At 28.8% G+C, this 7,485-nt stretch overlaps 1 protein-coding gene across 1 annotated transcript in view; it reads right to left on the reverse strand.

Annotated features, from left to right (window-relative positions):
• The window catches only part of LOC100569278 (tachykinins-like), a 101,980-nt gene extending 97,313 nt beyond the window's left edge, over window positions 1–4,667 (reverse strand). The window contains exon 1 of the mRNA XM_029486777.1: window positions 4,526–4,667. The gene's annotated coding sequence lies outside the window, so the exon portion shown is untranslated. The remainder of the gene's footprint in view (window positions 1–4,525) is intronic.
• Window positions 4,668–7,485: the final 2,818 nt, after the last annotated feature.

The following is a 7,485-nucleotide window of genomic DNA, read 5'->3' on the forward strand; positions in this document are numbered from 1 at the left end:
TTTGTACTAAATCCCCCAAAAAACCTAAAGCGAAATTCACCAGTTTCACTCAATATATATTATACGCAATACCACAATACCACACCTGACTTAAAATAGGGGAAGTTAATTTGTGACAGCATATGTCATGGACGCGGTTATAGTTACTGTAGGAAATAATGAAAATAAATCCATATAGTAAAATATATAAATACAATATTTTAATTTTTCAACGATAATAATAAGCGGCATACATTGTAAATTGTCAAAAAAAAATTTTAATAAAAAAATGTTCACGTCAAAATCCACCACACCTCTTGAAAGTAGAAATGCATTTTTAAACATTACTCCCGTGTGCAGAGTTGTTGATGTCTCGTTAGGATTTACTCCGTATAATAATATATAATGAATTACGCGGCAAATTGAGTTTTATCACGATCGAAACGCCGGTTAACAATGCGTAATTGTGCGGAATATAGACGTAACAAGTTTTTCCATTTAACTTTAAGTAAGTAATCGCGCGTTTACATATTAAACACTGATACTCTATAGTTCTATATATATATATATATATATTATATTTTATATACTAGGTACACTGCACTCAGAACATAGCCCGAGAAGTAACACTAGCTGCTTTATGTGTGCGACTATCGTTTGATAATAATTTATTTAATATCCGGGTTCCGCATAGCACACCATGTTAACCATAAACCATAGTTACAGCCTAAAAGATTTATGTGCTCTAATCGAAGTACCAATAACATTATTATAGACGAAAAAGAAAAAGGACGCGTAATGTCAAGGTTATATAGCTATGCCGCGATTCAACAAGCGTGCTCTTTATTACATTTCACATTTATTTATACGCATCAGGTACCTAAGCAAAATTATAAAATTTTGACATTTTCAACTTTACTTTTGTCCTTGTTTTCAAATACAAAACAATACATTTTCTTAGTATAGTAGATAATATATAATTATATAACATATATAAATTACACGTTTGAATTAAATATATATATATATCAACAAAATATTCAAAAAAAATTATTTGCAGTAAATAGAGGAGGTTCTTATTCGACGAAAAAAAGTTTGTACTTATCTCTACGGGACAAATATCATAAAACAATTCCGAAAATTCGTGAAGAATATCACGGTCTTTGAGTGTTAAAAAAAAATGTTTAATCAGAATATTTTTAATAAATTCATAAAATGCAGTGGGATAATAAATAGAGTTTGGCGATTCAATCTGTAAGATATATTATATTGATGATATCGATATTTAATTGTCAATTTCTCCTACGACACGAGCGTAAATCGAACTACATATAGTGACAGTTTTACAGTTATTGCGGTTTTCGTCGTAACATAATTCATTAAAAACTCATTTAGAGTACATTATATTATTATTGTATACCACGTTTGACACGTCGCGACCCTACACAATAAAATATAGTAAAAATTAATTACTGCGCGGGCGACTATTAATTTATTATTATGATGATGATAGCATATTATTATACCGCCGTGACGTCTGTGACGATGGTCCGATGGGGGTCGCTTTTATAATAATAATAATAATAATAATAATAATATATATATATATATTATTACGCATCGAGAAGGCAAAGCGTCGTCGTCGTCGTCGTCGTGGTCGTCAGGATCGCTCGGATGACTCGATCGACGGTGTTGGTTATTTTACTGCAGCTCGTTTTAGGTATTTATTTTTTTTCGCCGAGAAAGTTTCATCGTTTCCGGAAAGATTAATATGTATGTAATTTATTTATATATTATATATATTATACACAATTATATATTCGACGAGAACTGTTTTCATATAAATATTATGAAATCTCGACCGTAAAAACTACGCGATACGACATAATATAAACGTCGAAACCCGGTGCACGTCGCGGAACGTAAGAATTCGTAATATTACGAGCGATAATATCACTGGCTGCAACTCGGCGAAAACAAAAATTACTTAAACATAAATGTGTTTATTATTTTGAAGCTCACGCCCCAAATTTTTAACGCCGATTACTCCTCGTGGGCAATTGCTCTCGTTCGCAGTCTCCTTTCCGCAGCGATTTTTCACTCGTTTTCCGAACATTGGCTAAAATCATTTTAAACTTCACATAATGTATAATATGTGCCTCTAGAAAGTTTCGCGTTTTTATTGCGCCAAAGTTTTGATACGGCGGTACAAAAATTAAAAATTAATGCAATTATAAATACTCAGCAGTTGCGTATATAACTGTCGATTATTATACTCGTACAGCAGGTCAATACATAATTTTTTTTTTAAATTATAAACGCTGTCGTATTTTATTTGAACACGTTGTGTTTGTATGTACACTGTCACTAATTGTAAGTTGTATACGATTATATTGTACACAATAAAAATCACAAACAGGATCCGAAAATGACCGTTTTCCTGCTAAAAAGTCCTGTTTTTATTTCAACCCAACGGCCGATCTAACATGGGGAGACAAAGAACTAAAACAGGTTTAAATCCCTCGTCTAGTCTTCTTTTGATTCTATACTAACAACTTTTAACGAGTTCGAACTTAAGCTTATCACAATTTGTCTTAAAAACGTAAACATTTGAAGATAGTATGTTCAACTGTGAATCACGCTTTTTCGGATAAATAAATGGAATTCTAGGAAATTCGCGAAAATCGTAAGATTTAAATCCTAATTTAACATAACTTCTATGGAGACGATAATCGAAACAATTGGTATGATAAAATAAAAATTGATCAATTTAATCTGTATAACAATATATATTATATAATTTCCTATATTTTGCCTATTCATACTCCTTAGCTATTAAAAAACTGTGAGTTTTGAATCTCCTTAAACATAATATTAGTATTTAGTTGTTATGATATAATTAAATGCGTGTTTTTTGTAATCCGGTCATAACATCGTTTTCATCAATAATGAACAATTTTAGTGTCTAAAGGTAATAATTTTAATTACCTGAAGTTATATACTTACCTACTAATATTATATTTATTAAAATATGATTTTCAATACTATATTATATAATATAGTGTTATTAATAATTTAACAAAAATGGTAACTGATAATTAATTTGCACTGGAAATAATTTAGAACCGAGACAAATACGACATATTTACAATACATTGTATAGTTTGAATATTTATAGTATATTTAAATTTCAATTATAAAAAAACTGCAATGTGTGGTATGAGTAATGTTTCGATTCCAATCGTATTCAATAAAACATTTTGTAAATCTGGTACTATACCTAAAAAAATTAATATCACCCAATCGATTTTAAATACGCGTACCTACATGTTATAATGTTATGTTTGAAATACTCTTTTTTTATAATTTACAGTAGGTAGGTACTAATAATAACAAGCATTTTTCCTAACGAAATGCATTTTATAAATTCTAGAAATTGTTTGTACTTAAGACCATTATTAATTGTATACATTATAATATATTATTAAACCGAAATAATATAATTTATACCCATTAAAAATTGTGAAAAGTAAATAAAGTACACTCTAATATTGTAGATTGCAATCATATTGTGTGTGTATCGTAGTTATTTTATTTTGGTTAGTAAAATAATATTATAGTAATAATATGTTAAACCGTCCTGAACAAACATGTGTATATAAGCAAAAAATATTATATGCATTAATAATTAAAAAGATATTTTAAAGTCGTTTAAAACTAAATAATTTATAGCTCTATAAAATAATTTACTTACCTAACATGTTGAAAACTTAAAAATAATCTAGCAAAATCATTGGGTTTTGGTTTGGTATGTTATTCGTATTTTATATTATAATATTACTATAAATGTATAAATAATAATATTTTTGCTGTTAGGTATAAAGTTTTACGAAAAACATAATATTATATTTCAGTGTGAGAATAAAACAATAATATATCATTTTAATATAAAAAATTAACAATAGATTTTTTATTTTATTTTGTGTAACAGACTTAAGGAATAGTTAATATGCAATTCAATCGATTTAAATGAATTTCTAAATTGTAATTATGACGTTCTAATCCATTAGTGACTTTTCGGTTTAATTTTAAAATTTAAAATTCAAAGAATATCTAAAATCTAAATACTTGTGATTCTTGAAAATTAGGGAACAAACTAAAAACTGAGTGAATTAAAATGTTCGTTTTTTGAGTTTAACTTACTAAATCTTTAACAAAATTCGCGTTGCGATCAAAAATAATAACAAACAGTAAATATCTGCACATCTTATGACTTATAGTACTTATATATCATATTATTACACATTTTTATTGCAATAATATTAAACCGAATATTTGTACATTTAAAATGCGACCGAGTGGATAATATTGTAATGCTAAAATAAAATTCGAACAATGAATTCAGACGCAAAAAAATATTTTATCGTGATAAACATAATAAAATTATACCGACGAGTGTGACAATAATTATAATCAATCAATTAATATATTATACGCACGAAGAAAATAAAAATTAAAAAATAATATATATATTATATAACGTTACCTTGTTCACTGGTGTCCGGCAAGGCGTATGTTATCCCGCAAAGAGTTAAATAATTATTAAATCACAAGCAGCCCAAAAGCCGGTACTTTTGTAGCCGCGTACAACAGTCTCGCGCATCTCCGTCCACGCACCAATCGCGTCAGCACGTACAACTCTCCGCTCAAAGCGCCTTCAAACTTTCGGTCGTTTTGTTATTACATATATATAATAGATACGCTTGCATTTTTTATTATTTTTTTTTTTTTACGCACACAACGGTATGTAATGAAAACAAATATAAATGAAAAAACGGAATACACATCGGAAATTAATCTACCGGCTAAATATATATATGGTTAAAGTATATTACGTACAGGTACGTATTTAATATAGCAGTGTACTGCGTGACAAAAAATTGATAAAACTCGTGGCTCGGAATTTCACGAAAAACATCGCAATACGAAAGAGAGCTCCTTATACATAGTTTGATTTTGATGGTATTATTATATTATTACCATTAAATTGTCTATTTACGAGGAGGAAATAGAACGCCAAGTAGGTAGGTACCTATACCATAATAATAATATATTACACGCGAGTAGCGGACGTAATACAATATTATTATTTGATATGTTATTACTTATTATTATCATATAATATGATGTTGATCATTACGAAAAGAGTTCTGACAATTTACAACGATATGTTCATTTTTTATCTTTGTTTGAAAAAATATCTACGCGTATATGTAAATATAAATAATATATAATATTATACTGCGACATTTCTATATAGTAATATATTATACCTACACTGATGTATATATGTACTTATTTTTATGTATACATCTTTCTGATTTAATATTTTCTGGAATTATTGTAACTTCAGGTACCTAGTACGCAATAGCAGCGCGTTTTATTTTATGGATCGAAATTAATAATTTAAAAAATCATATTTTAAACAATATTCATCGTATATAATATTATGGCTTATAATATATTTTATTCGCCTTTTTTTTTTGTAGTTTTCAAATGTTTACGAAAAATCAATATAAATATAACAACTTACATTCTTCTGAACGCTAATAATTTGCATATAAAATGTAAGGTCGAGTATATTATCTACAACATAACCGAGATATTGGTATACCTATAATCTATATATGGCTGTATAATATATGAGTATATGACTAAAAATTATACATATACATTTGGCCATAAGTCGTTTTTTACGATGGTGGTTTTAAGTAATTTACCTTAGAATACCTCCCTTGCATAATATACTACATAATATTATATGCAGGCATGCAGCTGAATAGCTCGTGTAATATTACAACTTTATTTCGTGAAAATCGCGTGCCGCCGAGGCTTGAGTCGCGTTTGAAAGCAATAATCGACTACGATAATGAATTTAAATCGATCTTACAGAATAGAAACAATTACAAGAGTAAACTTTTGGCCTGTGCAAATCGAATCACAAATTTAAATGTGATACATTTCTCTTACAAAGTTAATTTTGAATGCTTTCGGATAACTTTCAAAATTCCGATAATTATTAAATAATGACCTAAAATATTTACGTCGACTTTAATTTGTTTTATATATAGCCGTACGCGGGACCCTCACAAGGGAAGAACGGTTGAACCTGGAGTACAGAAGCCTGTTGAAATGAATCTATAATTTTTTGATAGGAATACTTTTTTTTTATATCATAATATTTTATGCTAAAAATTTAAATTGTGTTGAAACCATACAAAATAATATCCCATATACTTCAATACTTGTATAGTTGTATAGAACTGTGATCTATAGCGAAGCATACTAATATATAAATTATAAATATTTTATAAGACATTTTCGAATTTTCAACATTTTATATAAGTAATAGACTAGGTATACTATGTTTATTGAAATAAAATGTTTACTACCTAGTCACAGAAAATGCAGACAGCTATAGTGTACCCAATTATTTTTACTCTTAATCGATTCTTTTTCTTTGTTTAGTTGAAATTTAAATTTTTTGTATAGAAGTTAATTATATTATATTTAAAAACAAATGAAATATTGATAAGAACAAATAAATTCACATTGTTAGTTATTTTGCGATTATGCTGTAGGTATCGTTTGATAACTGCGGTAACCGTGATTATTTTACACGACACGGTGTGGTGTGAACCCCTTCTTAATAAGGGGTATTTTATAAAGTGGTAATAAATAATAATAGGTACCATTGTACCTACCTGTTAGGTACATAAAATACAAGGAAAAGTTTAGGTACGCGCGACGGCGGGTTTTTGAGCGTTCGACAGCGTCCGTTGCTAATTTTAAACTATATTTCATATAAATATTTTGTTCACGGGAAAAAAACCATTTCCGCGAAAGCTTACACAAATCGGGTTCAGCAATTATGTAAGAATTTTTAGTTTTTTTGAGAGAGAGAGAGAGAGGTTCTGGGGGAGTCCAGTACCCCCGGACCCTCCCCCCCATAAATACGCTACTGGGTGTATTATATTATGTACTATAGCTTCCAGAATAATATATTGTTCAATAAACATTACCTACCTATAGACTTTATGTCTTTATCTCCATTAGTCATTACCATCAAATTAATCGTTGTTGCCAATTTACTCGATAAACTAAGTATCCGTTAACTGTTCATTAAATCGTTTATATTTTATCATATGTGTACCATTATTTATAATATTATGTACCTAACATCGTAACAAACACATGGAAATAAATGTATATAAATCTCTCTTCCACCGACGAGTGCTATCGAGGGTAGTTTTATTATTAAAAAGGTGGGTAAGTGGATGTCGCTCTGCTGTACAGTAGGTTACAAGTGGGTCACTGTATAATGGATAGTATTAAATTTGAATTCAATGATATAATATCACTGTATAAGAAAAACGATTCTGAGCGGAGACGGTTTGTCAGTCTAGGTATTAGACATACCTATTATAGGTATATTTATCTATAGTA

Source organism: Acyrthosiphon pisum, chromosome A1 (genome assembly GCF_005508785.2).
Source record: "Acyrthosiphon pisum isolate AL4f chromosome A1, pea_aphid_22Mar2018_4r6ur, whole genome shotgun sequence".
Lineage (NCBI taxonomy): Eukaryota > Metazoa > Arthropoda > Insecta > Hemiptera > Aphididae > Acyrthosiphon > Acyrthosiphon pisum.